Genomic DNA, 23,579 nt, shown 5'->3' on the forward strand with positions numbered 1-23,579 from the left:
AACTAAAAGGGGAGAACTTCATCCCCCAGTTCTTTAAATCAAAACGTCTCAAGAAAACATCCCAAAAAGAGAATAATGGATGAATAAAAGCTCAATCACTTCATATTTGCTAAAGCCATTTGAACTTTGTTTTTCTAGCGCTAGAACTATTAACCCTTGTTGTACCTTTAACCCTCTAACCACATTACAACCCAAATTCGAGGCTGTTTTTGATATCATCGGAGTCATATAGCATAGTAAAGGAACTCGGATGAACGTGCAAAATCAACGTAATCCTAAGCAAGAACATAAGCCGAGAGTAAACACTTTAGCCGAGAGTAAACACTTTAGCCACCAAAATTGTGTCAAAAAGACCAATTCCGCCCCCACGATGCCACGACGGACCCCACGACTTCCTACCTGCATAAGGACACGAAAATAGGTCAAAAAGAGGGCCGAGCCACGCCTATAAATAGAGTTTTTCCAATGTAAATTAGCATCTTTTATCTTTGTAATTTTCTTAGCTTTTCATCTTGAGAAATCCTCTCCACCTCCTCCATATCCTTCAAACCTCCATTGAAGACACCTCCGAAGCTCCGTTCACCGAGGATTGCTCAAGCTCCATCCTTAAGTCCTAGGAAGACGCCTGCATTGGTAGACAGGTTCCCTGAAAGGGATTTTTCTTCTTTTATATTCTGTCTAGCCTCTGATACATGTTATGAATCCTAGGCTCATTGTAACTTCGTGACAATACTTTCATCTTTGATATATATCATAGTTCTTGTTCATTCAATTGATTTAATGCTTTAATCTTTGTCTTACGCTTTGTCTGATTGGTTTAACTCATTCGATATTCCCAAAATCAAGTTGGCACATATTGCGAGCTGAATCTGACCTAGTCAGTGCCTATAGGATTGACGACCCTATAGAAGATTAACCCCAAATTGCTGAGCCTTAGAGCTAGTTTCGGCCTTACAAGGGAATCACGAACTAGGGACTTTAGGAGGATAGGTCGGGTTAATCGCCTCGGACACAAGTGACTTAGGTTTTAATTCAATTGCTTAAACAATCTATTTTCATTATCATCGTATCCCTTCATGTTCCTTCGGATAATTGCATTGGTAAAAGATCACTTAGGAGTAGTTTAACTTAATTAGGGGTAGAGTAACTTAATTAGGCGTAGAATAACTTAGTTAGAATCAGATAACTTAGCTAGGAATAGTATAATTCAACCTAGGAGTAGATTAACTTAGAAAAACCAACTCAAAACCCCCTAAGCCTATATAACACCTGAAACCAAGTAACTCGATACTTGCAGAAATAAATCCTGTGGACGATAACCTGGACTTAACCAGAAATTTATTACTTGATAACGACGGGGTACACTTATCCCTTAGTGAGTCTTCATCCCAACTTAGGTGAAGGCGCATCAATCCTCTACCTCCTACTGCCCCTCTTGCCCTCGTACTCTGCTCCTCTCCCTCAGACCCCGTAGCCTTGCACATTGCCTCTTCTGTACCTAGGGTAGCTTCTACTGTTGCTTCTTCTAGTGGTGGAGACCCTTCTAGGAGATTCCTAACTGGCCTCTTTGGGTCCCTATTGAAGCAGCCTTATCCCAAGAAGCCCTGAACCAATATGTTCAGTTTAGCACGTACAATGCAAGTCTTTTTTGCAGATAAATCTTGTGTCTCCATTTTCTGTTTGTTTTGGTGCCATCTTTTCAATGTTTGTCTTTTTGTAGCTTTGTTTGGCTACCCCTTGGGGCCTCATCTGGAGTATCCTAGGATTGTTGAATCCCTTAATCAATTGACAAGGATTCTTTCAGAGAAAAATTTATTTGCTCAGGCTAGTGATTAAGAGATGATTGAGCTAACCAACATTCGACATGCCCATGAGTTATGATCGTTTCTTCTTTTAAATTCAAGCGATGTCTTCAAATGTTGAAGTTAATGAATGTTGGGGTTTAGTGTCCTATAGTCAATTGTTGCGGGATACAAACTTATTGTAAATGAATTGTTCTTTATATCATTTGTTTTAATGAGATATATGTTTTATAACTATATAAAGGCAATCCCTTTTAAGCACTGAATAAAGTCTAATAAAAGGAAATCCGTAAGTTTGTTTAAAGTGATTATAAAGTGTTCATACAAGCATGAAGTGAGACAAAACTTTATAATAAACTAATAAACTTAAAACCACCCCAAGTCAAGTGATATGTTTAGGATTGATATATCACGGTTGAGACTTGTATGTAACAATGTCTTCTGTCCGACAGAAAGCTGATCTCACAAGCTTCATATATATAGATATCTGGACAGTTAAATAGATCCGGTGAAACGTTGTTCATTAGGATTGGGGATCCGATTTGAGATAACAGGATGGGTAGATTCATCCTTGTCAACTGTTCATCTCATTGGTATTACTAGGTATAACTAATCCTCAGACTCAAAAGAATGTTAATTGGTCATCCTGAATTACTGAATGCGAGACTTTGATCCTGCGGTCCCACGATCCTTAACAGAGATGACTCTGGGGTGTGAACTGTAAAGGTTGGGTGTCACAGGAAGTAATGTCAGGGTAGTTATACATTGGATTGAGCATTTATCACTCCCGATTAATGGGAGATACATCCAAGGATCGCTTGAGGAAGACTCGACTCTAAACCCTTGCGAGGTGATAGCTTAAGAGTAGAAATACAGATTTCACTTAACCTATCTTTTTGAGTTGACTCGGCCAAGAACAAGTAAAACGAACGTCTCGCTATATGTGACTTGACATTACCCATAGTCATAAGATTCAGTTCAAGGATGTAGTTGATAAAGGATCGTATTATACCGTAGCTAATACGGAAGGGTTAACGACAGAATCAACCTGTCTTCTTAACGGACTCTGGGGGAATGATTACAGACTTGCCAATAACATACTCAGTACATCATTCCGTTATGCAAGGATTAAATATAATTCTTGAAGAAATTAATTTAATAGTTGCATACGGCCAGAAGTAGTAAGAACCTAATGGATCACATATAAGACTTGGAACCAAAAGAGAGATGGATATGATTAATAGATGGAAGCCCAATTGAGCCCAGTAAGGCCCAAATATATGGAGGGGGGCGAAATTTGTATATAGAGATAAGGAATTGATTTTATTCCATTAATCCTAATTTGATTAGGATTATGAATTAAATTAATTAAGAGATAATTAAATTAGGAGTTTTAATTGGATTAATATACTCCTATTATTATCCAATTAGGTTATTTATTATTATCCTAAATATATTAGATATATAGTGAGATAATAATTAGGAATCCTTTTCCGAATTGGATTCCTATTAAGTAACCTATTCCTATCTAACTAGGGTTTAGATTCAAGCAACTATATATACCCCCTCCCATGTGAATTTCGACCAAGCCTCTAACCTCCCCCTATAGTGATTTTCGAAATTACTAATTAGAGAGAGAAAAATAATTCCCATCCCCTAGTTCGTGGACAAGAATTCATACGGCATTCCATCGATTGATTAATCTTATTCATCCCTCTTTCTCTTTGATCTTGTGTTGGTTAATTAGATGCAATCTATTTTGGTTGCATCTCATAAGGGTTGATTTCATCTTAACCTCTCCGTGTTAAACTTTGTGGTTGGAATCTCGGAGAAGAATTGTGGGCACTTCTTTAACAACGGTAGATTGTTCATCGAAAGGTATTCCATCTTATCCCTCTTTATATGAAATAACGATTAACGGATCCTATGGTTAAAAGGAAATAGGCTAAAAATTTTATATTTCCGCTGCTATACCTTAGCCCTAATTTCCTTCAGTAGTATCAGAGCCATCGTTAAATCCGTTATTTCATATATGAAAATATAGAAGTTTTCAATAGGATTGAATAAATATTTATGGTTAGGATTAATTGACAAATAGTTTTGATTAATTAATTCTAAAGATAAATAAAGTTTTGATTAATTGTTAATTAAAACTGATTATGCTTATGTTCCTAATTATTTCGGTTGATAATCGTTATAACAAAATCTATTAGTTTTATAGTTAGGTTGATAAAATTAGTTTTATTAATTCTAAATGATAATCTATTGTAGTTTTTCCTATTTCTGAAAATCGTTTTAAAATTGTTTTAGAACTAATATATATACATATATATATATATATTTAATAAAAAAAAATATATAACGATAGCAGCCTGAGTCGCGCCTCACGGCGCGACTGGCCGCTGTCGCGCGGCTGCTGCCTCGCGGCAGCAGCCGCGTGCGGCGCAGGGGCGCTGCTGCCGCAAGGCAGCGGCGTCCCGCGTGCCCTAAGGGCTGCTGCCAATCGGCAGCAGCCCGCTCTCGGGCCCGGCCCGATACCCACTTGATTTTAAATGGTTTAAAATCGTTTTGTATTAAATGTATATATATGTTTCAGAAATTAATAGTTTTCTGTTTTGATTATCGAATAAAAATTCGTTTAAATGTTTGTTTTTACCAATATGTAAATCAAAGTGTTAAATGAATTGAAATCAAAATAATTGGGACGTGCATAATCAACGTTTTATATGGTTATATTAATCTAAGGATTAATATAAAGATACAAAACGATTAGAAGTAAAATTGGATGAAAGTTAATCTGACGAGTTAATGTGATTAACCTAAATATTACATAAGCCGGTTATGTAATCAACCAATTAAATTTATTTAATTGAGTCTATGCATGTTTGGAGTTATGGACATATTTGGACCCTCTTTTAGTCTTTTGGTATTTTTGAAATAGGGCATGCGCGTCCTGCCTTTCTACTATCTATTGTAATTTCTCCTCTCATTTGATTCCCTTCAATTCAATTGAAGTTTTCTTATAGTAGTATAGAAATTAATATGTAATTTCAAGGCGCCATGGAGAAGACGGAGGACCTAAAGAGAAATATGTAATAGTTAGTATTTCCTTAGGTTTGGCCTTTTATTCCGTCTCTGGCTCGACGGAATAATTTAGATGATATGTCCATAACGCCAATGTATGTGAATGTATGTATGTCTGATGTATGCTAAAGCAAATCAAGACTAAGTTAGATTATGAGACTTAAATAAAATCCCTCGTTAAAAAGTTAAGTAAATAAGCAAGTTATTAAAATCGGTTGCCCCTCCCTAATATTATAATTCAGCCGGCAGTATTGGGGGCCTTTGGGTTGTTGAGAAAACTCAAGCTCGGGGTCTTATGGTAACACCTGAATTATCGAAAGTCATTCTTTCATGAATATGGGGTAATACTTAAATTAGATTATGATAATTGGATGAGCAAACTCATGTTGTCATAAACTAATGGGCAATATGGTTGGGATTAATGTGAATAGCATATTAGTTACTAATGTGGTTAGTAACCCAATAACCTAGGAGTCACATTCAAGATGTGATTGATTACATGAATCTACCTAACAAATGAGACTAGCTTGTTGAGCAAACTCAAGGCGAAATCTCAGGAGTTAGGATCCTAGCTCACTAAAGGATTTGTGAAATTCTTCGAATTAATATGGAGAGTTATTAATTTGACAAAATAGTGGGAGCAATCTGAAATAAATTAAAAGGCCTATAATTTTAGATTGTTATACTTTAAAGCAAATGAATGACATACGTTTACTCTTTCTCACTCTCAGGTTTTGTTTAAACACACACTCTTAAAATCATGACTAAAACCAATCTGCAAAACATTCTTACCGATAACAAATTGAATGGTTCAAAACTTCACCGACTGGTTTCGCAACCTCAAAATTGTTTTGAAGTTCGAGAAAATTGGGTATGTACTTGATACATCGATACCCCCTGTCCCTGAAGATGATGCTCCCATCGAGGAAATTGATGCTTATCAGAAGCACAAGGCTGATGATGATCATGCCGCTTGCATCATACTTGCATCGATGACATCGGAATTACAAAGGCAACATGAGGAGATGAATGCCTATTCCATCATCATGCACCTAAAGGAATTGTTTGGGAAACAAACCAGGTGCGAACGCTACGAGATATCAAAATTTTTATATCGTTGCAGGATGCAAGAGGGCACATCTGTCATGACACATTGTGTCAAGATGATAGGCTATATTACCAAACTTTCTAGTATTGGATTTGTGATGGACAACGAATTAAGTACCGACTTGGTTCTTCAGTCCCTCCCAGAGAGTTATTCACAGTTCATCATGAACTACCAAATGAATGACTTGCAAACCTCTCTTGAAGAGCTTGCAAACATGCTCAAATCAGTTGAGCCCAATATGAAGAAAGACAAGGCCATACCGGCTCTTGTAATCGAGGGATCGAAGAAAAGGAAAGGGAATTTTCCCAATCCTAAACATCCCAAGAAAGGTAAGAGAGATGTGTCCAAGGGAAAGGAAGTGAAGAAGCCCAAAGGAGAATGGCACTTCTGTGGTAAAGACGGGCATTGGAAGAGAAACTGCAAGGAGTATCTAGCCACCCTCAAGAAGGGAAAAGGCAGTGCTTCTACGTCTGGTATGTTCTATATTGAAATAAATACGGTTTCATTGTCTGAATCTTGGGTACTTGATACCGGATGTGGATCTCATATTTGTACAAATATGCAGGAGCTAAAACAGACTAAGGAACTAAAGAAAGGAAGCATAAACTTGCGAGTGGGAAATGGAGCAAGAGTTGCCGCCCTCACAATTGGAGATTATGTTTTACTTTTGCCCTCTGGGCTTGTAATAGAATTAAGGAATTGTTTATACGTTCCTGAGATGTCTCGTAACATTATTTCTATTAGCCGTCTCGTTGACGACGGTTTTCATATTTCAATAAAGAACAATAGTTGCAATTTTTATAAAGATTCGATCTTTTATTTTTCAGGAATATCACAAAATGGGATTTATGTGTTAGATGATAAAACTCATGTTTTTGCAATTGATACCAAAAGACATAAGCTAGATAATTCAACTTACTTGTGGCATTGTCGTTTAGGCCATATAAACAAGAGACGCATGCTAAAGCTACATTCAGATGGGCTTATAGATCCAATCAATTTTGAATCATTGGAAACATGCGAATCATGTTTAAAAGGTAAAATGACAAAGACACCCTTTAGCAATAAAGGTGAGCGTGTATCAGACACTCTAGGACTCATTCATTCAGATGTATGTGGTCCTATATCAGTCCAAGCAAGAGGAGGATTCAGATACTTCATTAGCTTCATAGATGATCATACTCGCTATGGTTATATCTACTTGATGAGGCACAAATCAGAAGCCTTTGACAAGTTCAAATGCTTCAAGAATGAAGTGGAAAATCAATTAGGAAAGAAAATAAAAACACTTCGATCTGATCGAGGTGGCGAATATCTTTCTGATGATTTTCTGAATTATCTAACTGAATGTGGGATATGCTCACAATGGACACCTCCCTATACACCACAACACAATGGTGTATCCGAGAGGAGAAACCGAGAGTATGGGGTTGTTCAGCATATGTCAAACGCGTTGCGTCCGACAAATTAGATTCTAAATCTGATAAATGTTTCTTCATTGGATATCCTAGGGAAACCATAGGGTATTACTTCTATCATCCAGATGATCAGAAAGTAATAGTATCCAAACACGCAACCTTCTTAGAGAAAGAGTTTCTCGAAGAAACACAAAAGGGACTCGTGATTGAACTCGACGAAGTTCAAGAGGAAGAAACAACGACTGAAACAACAGAAGCGGTTGAGGTACCCGAAGAAGTCCCATTAGATGAGACTCCAGTGGCACCTATTCGTAGATCATGAAGAGTTCGTGAACTCCCAGTTAGATATGGTTTTCTAGTGGGAGATGATGACGAGGTTCCCGTTTTAGACGACGAACCCGAAAACTACGAAGAGGCTTTTACTAGTCCAGATTCTAAAGCATGGCTTGAGGCCATGGATTCTGAAATGGATTCCATGTATACTAACCAAGTTTGGACTTTGGTTGATCCACCCGAAGGGATAAAACCCATTGGGTGCAGGTGGATCTTCAAAAAGAAGACTGACATGGATGGAAAGGTTAGCACCTACAAGGCTAGGTTGGTAGCGAAGGGATATCGTCAGAAACAAGGTGTTGATTATGACGAAACCTTCTCTCCTGTTGCTATGTCCAAATCAATCAGAATCATGCTTGCAATTGCCGCTCATTTTGATTATGAGATTTGGCAAATGGATGTGAAAACAGCTTTCCTAAATGGAAATCTGCTTGAGGATGTATACATGATGCAGCCTGAAGGTTTCATATCAAAGGATGCAAATAAAGTTTGCAAACTTCAGAGATCCATTTATGGACTCAAGCAAGCATCTAGAAGCTGGAACAAGCATTTTGACGAAGCCATAAAACAATTTGGTTTCGAACAAAATTGCGAAGAAGCTTGCATTTACAAGAAAGCAAGTGGGAGCTCTATAGCATTTCTCATACTATATGTGGACGATATACTGTTAATGGGAAATGACATTGCTCTATTACAATCGGTGAAAGTTTGGTTATCTGGTAACTTCTCAATGAAAGACCTTGGTGAAGCAGCCTATATACTTGGTATAAAGATCTACAGAGATAGATCGCGTAGACTGCTTGGTCTTTCACAGGCTACATACATTGAAAAGGTGCTAAATTGGTTTAGCATGCTTGAATCGAAACGAGGTAACTTACCCATGGTACATGGAGTAAAGTTAAACAATCATCAATGTCCTAAAACTGATGATGACAAACGACGCATGGTTGTAGTCCCGTACGCCAACGCGATCGGTTCGATTATGTATGCTATGCTATGCACTAGACCCGACGTAGCGTTCACGTTATCTGTAACAAGTCGTTACCAAGGGAATCAAGGAGACGAGCATTGGATTGCCGTCAAGAACATTCTTAAGTACTTGAGAAGGACTAAAGATATGTTCCTAGTGTACGGAGAAGGAGATCTGAAAATACAAGGATTTTCAGACGCTAGTCATCTGACAGATGAGAATGATTTTAAATCCCAATCAGGATACCTGTTTATCCTAAATGGGGGCGCGGTCAGTTGGAAAAGTTCCAAGTAGGGAAGCGTAGCTTTCTCTACGACCGAGTCAGAGTACATCGCTGCTGCGGAAGCGGCAAAGGAAGCAGTTTGGATTAGAAAGTTCATTACAGAACTAGGTGTGGTGCCTGACATTGTCAATCCCATTACTCTGTACTGTGATAACAATGGAGCCATTGCGCAAGCAAAGGAACCACGGTCTCATAATGCATCCAAGCACTACCTAAAGCGATACCACATCATAAGAGAGATTGTGGCTAGAGCAGATGTGAGAATAGAAAGAGTACCTACAGAGGACAATGTTACTGATCCGTTGACAAAGCCTTTAACCCAGAAAGTACATGATCGTCATTTAACTTCTACTGGGATAAGTTTTAGAAACAATTGGCTTTAGTCCAAGTGGGAGTATGTTGGGGTTTAGTGTCCTATAATCAATTGTTGCGGGATACAAACTTATTGTAAATGAATTGTTCTTTATATCATTTGTTTTAATGAGATATATGTTTTATAACTATATAAAGGCAATCCCTTTTAAGCACTGAATAAAGTCTAATAAAAGGAAATCCGTAAGTTTGTTTAAAGTGATTATAAAGTGTTCATACAAGCATGAAGTGAGACAAAACTTTATAATAAACTAATAAACTTAAAACCACCCCAAGTCAAGTGATATGTTTAGGATTGATATATCACGGTTGAGACTTGTATGTAACAATGTCTTCTGTCCGACAGAAAGCTGATCTCACAAGCTTCATATATATAGATATCTGGACAGTTAAATAGATCCGGTGAAACGTTGTTCATTAGGATTGGGGATCCGATTTGAGATAACAGGATGGGTAGATTCATCCTTGTCAACTGTTCATCTCATTGGTATTACTAGGTATAACTAATCCTCAGACTCAAAAGAATGTTAATTGGTCATCCTGAATTACTGAATGCGAGACTTTGATCCTGCGGTCCCACGATCCTTAACAGAGATGACTCTGGGGTGTGAACTGCAAAGGTTGGGTGTCACAGGAAGTAATGTCAGGGTAGTTATACATTGGATTGAGCATTTATCACTCCCGATTAATGGGAGATACATCCAAGGATCGCTTGTGGAAGACTCGACTCTAAACCCTTGCGAGGTGATAGCTTAAGAGTAGAAATACAGATTTCACTTAACCTATCTTTTTGAGTTGACTCGGCCAAGAACAAGTAAAACGAACGTCTCGCTATATGTGACTTGACATTACCCATAGTCATAAGATTCAGTTCAAGGATGTAGTTGATAAAGGATCGTATTATACCGTAGCTAATACGGAAGGGTTAACGACAGAATCAACCTGTCTTCTTAACGGACTCTGGGGGAATGATTACAGACTTGCCAATAACATACTCAGTACATCATTCCGTTATGCAAGGATTAAATATAATTCTTGAAGAAATTAATTTAATAGTTGCATACGGCCAGAAGTAGTAAGAACCTAATGGATCACATATAAGACTTGGAACCAAAAGAGAGATGGATATGATTAATAGATGGAAGCCCAATTGAGCCCAGTAAGGCCCAAATATATGGAGGGGGGCGAAATTTGTATATAGAGATAAGGAATTGATTTTATTCCATTAATCCTAATTTGATTAGGATTATGAATTAAATTAATTAAGAGATAATTAAATTAGGAGTTTTAATTGGATTAATATACTCCTATTATTATCCAATTAGGTTATTTATTATTATCCTAAATATATTAGATATATAATGAGATAATAATTAGGAATCCTTTTCCGAATTGGATTCCTATTAAGTAACCTATTCCTATCTAACTAGGGTTTAGATTCAAGCAACTATATATACCCCATCCCATGTGAATTTCGACCAAGCCTCTAACCTCCCCCTATAGTGATTTTCGAAATTACTAATTAGAGAGAGAAAAAGAATTCCCATCCCCTAGTTCGTGGACAAGAATTCATACGGCATTCCATCGATTGATTAATCTTATTCATCCCTCTTTCTCTTTGATCTTGTGTTGGTTAATTAGAGGCAATCTATTTTGGTTGCATCTCATAAGGGTTGATTTCATCTTAACCTCTCCGTGTTAAACTTTGTGGTTGGAATCTCGGAGAAGAATTGTGGGCGCTTCTTTAACAACGGTAGATTGTTCATCGAAAGGTATTCCTTCTTATCCCTTTTTATATGAAATAACGATTAACGGATCCTATGGTTAAAAGGAAATAGACTAAAATTTTTATATTTCCGCTGCTATACCTTAGCCCTAATTTCCTTCAATGAACACCTTAAGGATGCTCTTCATTGAAACGAGCAGTTAGAGGCTAGACACCAAATTTCAATCAACCTTCAGGCAAAGATTGATATGAAAAAGGCCCGCGAACTCCTGGCTTACCGAGATAGAGAGATTGTTGTCCTTCGAAATGAATTACTATTGAAGGATGAACAAATTGCATCAGCCAATGAGGTAACTGAAAGGTGTTATGCTGACTTGGGCTATTTTAATGCGGACTTTGTGGCTGTGCAAATGGCCCGAGTGCAGGGTGAAGATAGGGCGAAGGCCTCTAAAGATTCTCGTCTTCAAAGTGATCAGGAATCAAGAAAAGCTCTAGCTGCTGTCAACGCCAGGTTCCGAAGGTCCAAAGAGTAGAGTGAGAAGTTCCAGGATGAACGTGATGAGGCTGAGTCTGAGCTAGGTGATCTAGAGAGAACTTTTTATATTGCTCAGGTAGAGTATGTCGAAGCCATCACACATTTTTCTACCCAGTTTGCTAAGTCTGAGGAAAAATTGGAGTCGTGTGGGGATAAGTTAAAGTCTTGTGAGGATGACATGCTGGAGGTGAAGGCCGAAGCTTTGAGGCTTTGGAATTTTTCAAAAAGCAGTAGTCTGATATATCCCAAATTCAGGAAAAGCTATATGATAAGCAGTGGAGTCATCTAGACAATGTGAGGAGTACCCATGAGATTGGTTTCACATAGCTGAACCATTATTATGTGAAGATGCTAAGGAAAATTAGGGGGAAGTAACCTGATGTTGATATACAGTTTTAGGTGAATGTTCAGGCTCCTAACTATAGGGAGCCCTATCATGAGTTTGACCCTTCATTTCCTACACCTGAGGGCTTCCTTGATATGGATTTTCCTTTGGAGTTTGAGTTTGATGAGGAAGAAATGCCAGTCTTGGGCTCTTAGCTTTATCCTTTTTCGCCCCTTTTTTTGTAACTTCATTTTTGTTTGTATTATTTTGAACAATTTTTATAAATGAAATGCGTTTTTTAATCGTCTACTTTCTTTTACAAGTGCGTATAAAACATCCCTTTTTAACCATATGGTTCATTCGTTTGTTCCCTGTAATGATTGTTTTGAGAAAATACTTCATTTACCTTGTTTTTAGAGTGAGTGTATTATATCAAAAAATATTTTCGACTTAAGACCTTTGATCTAAATCCTTTCAGCATGCATATGATTGACCTTTAATGTGGTCGATTAAGAAATTCTTGAGTAATTTACTCAATAGTATGATTGTAAAATGTCTTTATTCATATGTCGAAACAATTCGAATGGGTACATTTTACTATGTTTAAATAAAGCATAATAAATAAAGTACTTGTCGAAACTTCTATTGATAGTACTTTCTAACTGCTATTACATTCCAGGTTCTGGGTACTGGCTTCCTATCCATTCTCCTTAACCTATAAGTGTGTGTATTAATACACTCGGTTATTTGGAATGGCCCTTCCCACCTTCGACCCATTTTGCCTTTTCCTTTGTGTGCTTTGGAGGCTTCAGTGATGCGGATGACTAGCTTTCCTAGTAGGAATTGTCTGGGTCTTACTTTTTTTTTATCATAGGTGGCATTATCCTTTAATGATATGCTTCCATTTTGATAGCTGTTATTTCTCTTTTCTCCTCCACCATGTCCAACGGTTTCCTCATATTGGCCTCATTGTCAGCCTCTAAGTAGAAAAGCGTTTTTGGGCTTTCTCCCCCGATATCTACATTTATAAATGCTTCTGTTCCATAAACTAAGAAGAGTGGCATTTCTCTTGTTGTTGTCCGAGGGGTAGTATGATAAGCCCATAAGACATGTGGAAATTCATCCACCAAATCTTTGTCTTTGAGCTCTAAACTTTTTTGCAAACCAAGTACTAAGGTTCGGTTCATAACTTCTGTCATACCTTCGGTCTGAGGATAGGATATAGAAGTGAATCGAATCCTAATTTGTAGCTTGGAGCAGTAAGCTCTAAAAGCCGTGGAGTTTGTGTGCCATTGTCTGTTATGATGGTGTGAGGAATCCCATATATGGTGAGAATGAGTCTGTCAATGAATTCGATCGCAGCAGCCGTGGTTATAGCAGATATGGGCTCGGCCTTTACCCACTTGGTGAAGTGATACGAGGTATTGTTTGTCTCTTGACCTTGGAAAAGGCTCCCGCAATATCAATCCCTCAAGTTGCAAATGGCCAAGCCGGGTTGATAATTTTCATTATTCAGGCCAGATATCTCAATACATGGGCAAACTTTTGACAAGTGTGGCATTTCTAGAAATATTCCATTGCGTCCTGAGTCATCAAAGGCCAATAAAAGCCTTGTAATTGGATTCTTATAGCCAATCCTTCTGATTTACAAAATTTCGGGTACATGCTGCACCCAAGCAGAGTTCTTGCTTTCGCCCTTGTTCTACTCTTTCAGCGCTCCTTTCCTACTTGTTCACTGTGTGGATTCTGCTACCGAAGAGGTTGCTGCTTTGTTAGAAGCAATCTATACAAAAAAGTGTATATTATTAGAACGATATGCTGTATTATTGTTCTTTTTATGCCCAAAGTTGCTAAAAATAATATACGCATTTTGTACTCATCACCTTCTCCCCCTCATAGGCTCCATAATCGCCTTCATAAATCTCTTTAAGAATGTATTTCGATTCATCGAACCCAATACACTTCCGTCAAGGGTTTGAATATGATCTTCTATATAAATAATATGATCTTCTATATAAATTATCCCTAATATCGGTATACCTTCTGGCCTTTCGTATTACTTTGATTCTTTCATTTTTGTTCGAAGGTAGATCCCTTATGGTGAGGTATTTCCAGATGGGAAAGAACCATTCAGTCGAATGATTGATGAATCATACTTCTTTTACTTCCATACACGGTCTAGCTTTTTGTTCTATCAAACAAGGCCAAATTTTGGGCCCATCCAGACAAACTTCCATCTTAGCCAATGAGTTAGCCTTGTCATTGCGCTCCCTAAGAATTCTTTGCAACTCTAGATTTCTTCCTTCTTTCTTTGCTTCGGCCGAGAGCTCCTTCACCATAAATAAACATGCTTTCATTGATTCCTTCGATGCCGTGTACTCACTTGTAGATTGGTTAATTACCAATTTGAGTCACTCTTGATGATGACTCGATCAAGCCAAATTACTTTGAGAATATTGAGGGCTTATAATAAAGACTTGTATTCTGCTACATTATTAGTGGATGAAAAGTGAGTGTCTTAGCATATTTTAAATGAATCCCATCGGGTCTTTTTATGAAAATTTCAATCCTTGCCCCTTCATTGCTTGAGCTGCCATGTATAAAGACTTCATAGATATCATGAGATAGAGCCGACTCTTCCATTTGACTTGGGATTTCCATCAAAAAATCTGCTAATGGCTGGTCTTTGAAGGTTGGTTCGAAAGTGATTACAAATTCGGCTAGCTTCAAAGCCCACTATGCTAGCCTCCCAAATGTTTCAGGATGCTAAAGCATTTTGCGCAATGGTAGATATGCCCATACTAAGATGGGTGGATTTGAAAATAATGTTGAAGCTTTTGAGCTGTCATTACTATCGAGAAGACTAGCTTCTCTATTTTGGGGTATCAAGTCTCAACATCCCTTAGGACTCTGTTGACGTAATAAATTGGGAATTGTTCTACCTTCTCTTCCTTGATCACGACAGTTCCTATGAATTCATCTTCCATGCTGATGTAGAGGAAGAGGGTTTAACCAACGATTGGCCTACTTAAGAGTGGTGGACTAGATAAAAATTTCTTTAATCCTTCGAAGGTGCTTGGCATTCAGCAGTTCATTAGAAGTCCTTTGCACCCTTCAAACTTTTATAGAAAGGCAAACATATTTTTGTTTGAACAGGAAATGAACCTTCCTAGCGCATTGATCTTGCCATATAGCTTTTGAACATCATTGAGCTTCTGAGGTGGCTCCATGTCAATGATGGCCTAAATCTTATCAGGATTGGGCTTAATCCCTTTCTGAGAAATCATGAAGCCCAAGAATTTTCCTGATTTTACATCGAACGTGAATTTTTCAGGGTTTAGATTCAAGTTATATTGCTTGAGGGTATCAAAGACAAGCTGGAGGTCCTTAGCATAATCCTCTTTGGTTTGGCTTTTAATGATCATATCGTCAACATATACCTTGACTTTGTCTCCTATGAGGTCTTTGAAGATTTCATTCACGAGCCTCTGGTACATTGCCCCTGTATTTTTCAAACTGAAAGGCATTACATTCTAACATTAAGTACCTTCGTGAGTGGTAAAGCTCGTCTTCTCTTTGTCCTCAAGATTAATAGGGATTTGATGATATCCCTATGTTGCATCTTTGAAGGAATAGATTGCATAACCAATTGTAGAATCAATGAGAGTGTCTATACATGCCAAAGGCTGTGAATCCTTCAAAGTCACCTTGTTTAGATTTGTGAAATCCATGCATAGTCTCCATTTCCCATTTGATTTTTTTCACCAATACCATATTAGCTATCCACTTCGTATATTGAACACTTCCAATGTGGCTGCAGTCCAATAACTTTTTAATTTTCGTACTAATTATCTTTTATCTTTTCGGACCATGATTCCTTCTTTTTTGACAGATCCCTTTTACATACTTATTGATGCGCCTCCGTAAGAAGGCTCACTAAGGGATAAGTGTACCCCATCGTTATCAAGTAATAAAATCTGGAAAGTCCAGGTATCGAATCCACATGATTTATTCCTGCAAGTATCGAGCTACTTGGTCTCAGGTGTTATCTAGGTTGTGTGGGTTTTGAGGTTGTTTTGATTAAGTTAACCTAGTCCTAATTAAGTTATTTCTACTCCTATCTAAGTTATTCTACTCCTATCTAAGTTATTCTACTCCTAGGTGATCTTTTACCAATGTAATTACCCGAAGGGACATGAGGTGATACGATAATAATGAAAATAGATTGTTTAGATAACGGAATTAAAACCTAATCTAAGTCACTTGTGACCGAGGCGATTAACCCTACCTATCCTCCTGAGCTTCCGAGTTCGTGATTCCCTTGTAAGGTCGAAACTAGCTCTAAGGCTCATCAATTTGGGTTTAATCTTCTATAGGGTCGTCAATCCTATAGGCACTGACTAGGTCAGATTCAGCTCGCAATATGTGCCAACTTAATTTTAGGATTATCGAATGAGTTAAACCAATCAGACAAAGCGTAAGACAAAGATTTAAGTAATAAAACAATTGAATAAACAAAACTATAACATATATTAAAGGTGAAAAGTATTGTCACGAAGATACAATGAGCCCAGGATTCATAACATGGATTAGAGGCTAGACAGAATATAACAGAAGAAAAATCCCTTTCAGGGAACCTGTCTACCAATGCAGACATCTTCCTAGGACTTAAGGATGGAACTTGAGCAATCCTCGGTGAACGGAGCTTCGGAGGTGTCTTCAATGGAGGTTGAAGGAGATGGAGGAGGTGGAGAGGATTTTGTCAATGTGAAAGCTAAGAAAATTACAAAGATAAAAGATGTTTATTTTACAATTGGAAATTCCTATTTATAGACGCGGTTCGGGCCCTCTTTCTGACCTAATTCATATCCTTTTGCAGGTGAGAAGTCGTGGGGTCAATCGTGGTTTTGTGGGACCGGGAATCAGTCTTTTGACTAATTCCCGCAGGGCAGCTCGTCGAGCTGGCTCGACGAGCGGGCCTTTACAGGCCAGCTCACCGATCGGGCCCCAAAAAGGCCATTTCGATGAGCGGGAATGCCCAGAACGCCTTGCACGACTGCTGGATGTCCCGAAACGCAACTTTCACCCGAGCTCATTCATGTTTTAGCCTGCACATGCACGAAAACTCCAAATAACATTAGTTCCGAGGCTAAATTGACCCGCCAATCGCTCATTTTGAGTAAACACTCCGTTTGATGTGACTTTTGGCGGATCAATTAGCTATAAAAGAAAATGGAAATTTAACGTACATGACAATTTGGCCATATTTGCCTAAAATAACCAGAAAACGAGCCTAAAAAACGAAAAGTAAATAGAATATATACAATTTCTAACTAATTCACACAAAAGCATATAAATGCGAGAATTGCTCGCTTATTCATAAAATAACGCTACAAAACGTCCTAAAACCGTACCCAAAGATAGGGGTTTTTGACCCCTATCACTTATCAATGTTGAGGGAGGGCATCATCATATCTGGTGAAATACCCGTTCCATTTGAAGGACACCAGGCAAATCCATCGATGTTATCTCGGAGGCACTTTGTAATGTCCGCGTTAATGGGCTATACTAACCATTCAACCACCTGAATATGCTTGCCCTCGGCCAACCAGACTATTTCCAAGGACCATATGGGCTCGACCCTTTCTCTCTCCTCCTCATGCTTATCTTCAAGACATGGCTTCATCCTTAAGGATGCCATGCACGTCTACTAGTTGGTTGGCTTTGGCAATTGTCATGCCCTCGCCTATAGGTATCTACCACGCCAGGTGCCTAATGGATAAGGCCTCTGCTGAACTAGATAAGAGAGGTCACCCCATAATAGAGTTGTAAGGAAGGGCATTGTCTACCACAAGGAATTTTGCGTTGCTTCGCCACTTGGGCCTAAAATTTCCAATTTCTACATTTAAACGAATACTACCAAGTAAGGAAACTGTGTGACCACTGATCTCTACCATAGGAGCCAAGCTAGTGGTTAGCTTTCCTTCCTCAATATTGAGGCCTTTAAAGACATTGCGGGTAATGATGTTGTCTGAGCTATCGGGGTCTACAAAAACGCGTGTGACTTTATACTCGGCTATCATCATTTTAATTACGAATGTGTCATAATGCCATTCGTCTGACTTATTCTTGAGGTTGTGAAGTAGAAATCTAAACGCTGCTCATTTACCCACTCTATCATGGTTCTTCTCGCTTCCTATTCGTTTGCGAACCTCCTACAATCACATTGATCACACCATGAGGGGTTCGACCCTTCTGCTTTTTCTCCCTCTTCTTCTTTCTCTCATCTCCATATTTCTTAAAAAAGTGATCGATTTTACCGCTTTCGGTTAGCTTCTCTAATTCCATGATTAGATGTTTATAGTCTTCCATCTTGTTCCCTTCACTTTTGTTGAAGTGGCAATACTTCCCATTACTTTGACCCTTCTTAAGCTTCAGTGGATATTCGATTCACATCTTATTATCCTCCACCTAAAAAAGCACCTCTTTTCTACAAGCGTTAAAGGATAGTTGTAGTTTATCCCTATGTTCCTGAGGCTTGTTAGTGATTTAGTCTCTTCTATCTTTGTCTCTCGGAAGCTTGTCATTACCGGAGGTCGAATCCTTCCTTAATAAAGGGTTCGACTTATGCTCGTCCCACCGTGTGTAGCTTTGGGCCCTCTTTATGAGCTCTCAGAAGTCCCTTAATCTCGCCATGATGATGCTTTGTTGAAGGGCTCTGCTTCGGCAATTACTTGCCATAGCATCAATGGCTCCTCCAACACTAAATTCTTTAATTTGGATGGCCAATTCTTGGAATTTTTTAATGAACTGGGACAACGTCTCCCCCTCATTCTGGATCACGCGGTTAAGATCTTGCATAAATTTTCTCTTCGAAATTGATGTGACAAAAATGATTTATGAATGACTCATCTATTTGATTGAAATCATAGATTGATTCGGGAAAGAGTTACTCATGCCAAAAGGCTGCAGATTCCTTTAAATTTTTAGGAAAAAGTCGACACAACATTGCATCAGTGGCGATGGTTGCCTTTATAATCCTCCGAAAATTCTTTACATGAGTGATCAGATCTCCCATACGTCTATACTGGCCAAAGGTTGGGATTCGAAAACCTCAAAGAATTGGTTGTCGTTGAATCTCTTTGGATAAAGGTGTGCACATTTCAAACAAACCCGAATAACCATATTGTGAATTGTTTTCCTTCAACGCATCCTTTCAAAGTAGCTCCAATATATCTTTCTTACTAAGCGGTGTAGCCTCCTATGGCTTTAGCTTATCTTGCTTCAGACGGCCATGTTGGTTGCCCGAAGGCTTGGAAGGGGAATGATTCCTGCTACGGCCTCGGGACCGATCCTTCCCCTTTGGTTTTTTATGACGGTGGGGAGGGCTCCTCGACCGAGAATATCTCTTTTTAATGGATAGGCTTTGAGAATGTGCCTTTGGGGTCTTAGTGGATTCCCAGCTGGATTCTGCTGCTTGAGCAGGTTTATTGTGGAGGTCCTCTTCTGCCTTTTCTAGTTTCTGCTTGACAACGACCATCTCCTGCTCATGGATAGCATCATCCATCTCCTTCTGCATGGCCACCATATTTTGGCTAAATCTCTGAGATACTTCATCCGCCAACAATTGGTATTGAGGATCCAGTTGGGGTTGCTGATGAACTTCTTTCTTGTTATTTCGATGCATTTCCGATTGAACTCTACTTTATGTAGCCATAACTGAATAATCTAAAAGGCCACAGAGGATTTTGTTGGAAATTAGGCTAAGGTATAGCAGCGGAAATATAAAAATTTTAGCCTACTTCCTTTTAACCATAGGATCCGTTAATCGTTATTTCATATAAAGAGGGATAAAAAGGAATACCTTTCGAAGAACAATCTACCGTTGTTAAAGAAGCGCCCACAATTCTTCTCCGAGATCCCAAGCACGAAGTATAACACGGTGAGGTTAAGATAGAATCAACCTTTATGAGATGCAACCAAAATAGATTGCCTCTAATTAACCAACACAAGATCAAAGAGAAAAGGAGATGAATGAAATTAATCAATCGACGGAAGCCGTATGAATTCTTGTCCACGAACTAGGGGATGCGAATTCTTTTTCTCTCTCTAGATGTAGGTTTCGAAAATCACATAGAGGGGAGGGTTAGGGCTTCGTCGAAATTCACACATTAGGGGGGTATATATAATAACTTGTATCTAAACCCTAGTTAGATAGGAATAGGTTACTTAATAGGAATTCAATTCGGAATAGGATTCCTAATTATTATCTTATAATATATCTAATATATTTAGGATAATAACAAATAACCTAATTGGATAATAATAGGAGTATATTAATCTAATTAAAACTCCTAATTTAATTATCTCTCTTAATTAATTTAATTCTCAAACCTAATCAAATTAGGATTAAGGGAATTAAAATAATTCCTAACTTATTATATATACAAATTTCGGCCTCCCCTAATTGAATGGGCCTTACTGGGCTCATTTGGGCTTCCATCTATTAATGACATCCATCTCTCTTTTGGTTCCAAGTCTTATGTGTGATCCATTAGGTTCTTACTACTTCTGGCCGTATGCAACTATTAAATTAATTTCTTCAAGAATTATATTTAATCCTTGCATAACGGAATGATGTACTGAGTATGTTATTGGCAAGTCTGTAATCATTCCCCCAGAGTCCGTTAAGAAGACAGGTTGATTCTGTCGTTAACCCTTCCGTATTAGTTACAGTATAATTCGATCCTTTATCAACTATATCCTTGAACTGAATCTTATGACTATGGATGATGTCAAGTCACATATAGCGAGACGTTCGTTTTACTTGTTCAGGCCGAGTCAACTCAAATAGATAGGTTAAGTGAAATCTGTATTTCAAGTCTTAAGCTATCACCTTGCAAGGATTTAGAGTCGAGTCTTCCACAAGCGATCCTTGGATATATCTCCCATTAATCGGGAGTGATAAATGCTCAATCCAATGTATAACTACCCTGACATTACTTCCTGTGACACCCAACCTTTGCAGTTCACACCCCAGAGTCATCTCTGTTAAGGATCGTGGGACCGCAGGATCAAAGTCTCACATTCAGTAATTCAGGATGACCAATTAACATTCCTTTGAGTCTGAGGATTACTTATACCTATTAATACCAATGAGATGAATAGGTGACAAGGATGAATCTATCCATCCTGTTATCTCAAATCGGATCCCCAATCCTAATGAACGACATTTCATCGGATCTATGTAACTGTCCAGATATCTATATATATGAAGCTTGTGAGATCAGCTTTCTGTCGGACAGAAGACATTGTTACATACAAGTCTCAACAGTGATATATCAATCCTAAACATATCACTTGACTTGGGGTGGTTTTAAGTTTATTAGTTTATTATAAAGTTTTGTCTCACTTCATGCTTGTATGAACACTTTATAATCACTTTAACCAAACTTACGGATTTCCTTTTATTAGACTTTATTTAGTGCTTAAAAGGGGTTGCCTTTATATAGTTATAAAACATATATCTCATTAAAACAAATGATATAAAGAACAATTCATTTACATTAAGTTTGTATCCTGCAACAATTGTCTATAGGACACTAAACCCCAACCGATTTCGCTCCACACTCACCACACCAATGATAACTAGTTACCTGATATTGCTTACGTGTCCAGACCATTGGATCAATCTGACATTCTAATGAACCTATAAAACAGAACGTAGGTCAGACAATGCTGCAGTCTGGCAAACCCTCTCTGATGCCTAAGTCAGTTTATAGTTGGATAAGATTGAAGGTATGAACTAGTTGAGAGATAATAGTTAACGTACCGCACCTTGTGCTAATACCTGTTTATTTATTGTGTTTGTTTAGGTTTAAGGTTTGTCTCCTCTTCCGGAATCCTTATCGAATTAGGATTCCTTATCCCTCAAGGAAACTGAATCCTAAGAGGAATCTATTATCTCCTAGGATTCAAAAAGGTTCCTTTGTATCAGGAGGCTACATCTCTACTAGCCGTATTTGGGCTGCTATCATTGGATTTGGACCGTCATGGACGTGGGCAGCTATTCTCTTGGATTTGGACCACTATAGACGTGGATCGTTATTGTTCGATTTGGGCTGCTAGTTTCACACGTGATTTTGGTCTTAGAGGAGGATAGAGTTGATGTTATGCTTGTGATGCCATTTTGCATGATATCAATAACTTAGTTAATATTTAGCCATTTTTTTATTAACTTATATGTGGTATTTTTTGTTGACATTTTGATAAGTTGTTTGTAACTGTATTAGTACGATAGTAAAGCTTTTAGATATAATTTTTGAAAGTCCGACATGACAATTAAATAATCGGTCAAATAACGGTAAACAAGCTTATTTAAAATTTCTGTCAGTTACCGATAAAATTGATATTTTTTTGGAAGCGTTAGGGTTAACGTTTTACCAATTCATGCGCTTGAGATAAAATTGAACTTATTTAAAAATATTATTGTGTACATTTTACCATTTCATGTTACACGTGATTAATCCAAAAAATAAAAACAGATATAGAAATATGCAATAATAATAAAACTGGACTAACATAAATTAAGTGAAAAAATATGAAAGTGTATGAAATACTTATATACCGTTCAAAAGAATATGAGTAGAGAAGCCTAAGGCATGTATTAATAGTCTCCTTAAGATAAATTTTATCGCTATTGACTATTGTCTTCTAGGATACAAAGATTCCGTAAGCGAATGCTTATCGTGAGTGAATATGTTACCACCCGAGCAGAAAAATAGAACAATATGAATAGATAGAAAGCAAAATCATCTCAGAGTGAAAAAATTGGCATTTCATTTTTAGATTATTAAAATAGAACTGTTCACAAATGAAGACGGTTGTTCATAGGGAGGTTTGCTGGAATTTAAATTAATTAAAAAAATTAATGAAAATTAATTTTGCTAAATAAATAGTCTCGTGCAGGTGCACGCGTTGATAATCTAATGGAGCTTCAATTGCACTCTCCTACGCATGAGCGAGATTTTTCTTTAGTAATTACTTAAAAGCTTATAAATTTTTTTACTTATAAAATTAAGGAAAAAAGCACAATTAAGCCCCTAAACGTTGCCTGTTTTAATGATCAAGCCCTGATCAATTATTTTTCCACATTGAGCCTTTGATCATTGATTTTGTTATGCATTCGACCCTTATTTACCTTTTTCATCGAGTTTGGACCGCACGTGCCTTTAAGGGATTCAGCCTATTGACGTGGACATTTTCACAGCCATATGTAAGAGTGAGGATAACTGAATCGAAAAAAACTGGACTGAAAAAATCGGACCAAACCGGATCGAATTACATTTTGGTTTGGTTCGATCCTAATTTGTAAGATTGTTTTTATTTTCGGTTCAATTCTATTTGGTTTGGTCCAAAACCGAATAAAACCAAACCGAAATACAATATATACTATTTTTAATTTTAGGGTTTTTAATTAATTAGCTAATTATATATAGAAAAGAAAAAACAATTAAACATGTTTCTTCTCTGAACTAATTATAAATACAAAAGAAAAAACTAATTATATGATTATTGTCTTTGTATAGTTGTTTAGTTAGTGAAGGCACAAGTAGCAGTACGC

This window comes from Euphorbia lathyris, chromosome 4, assembly GCF_963576675.1.
Source record: "Euphorbia lathyris chromosome 4, ddEupLath1.1, whole genome shotgun sequence".
Lineage (NCBI taxonomy): Eukaryota > Viridiplantae > Streptophyta > Magnoliopsida > Malpighiales > Euphorbiaceae > Euphorbia > Euphorbia lathyris.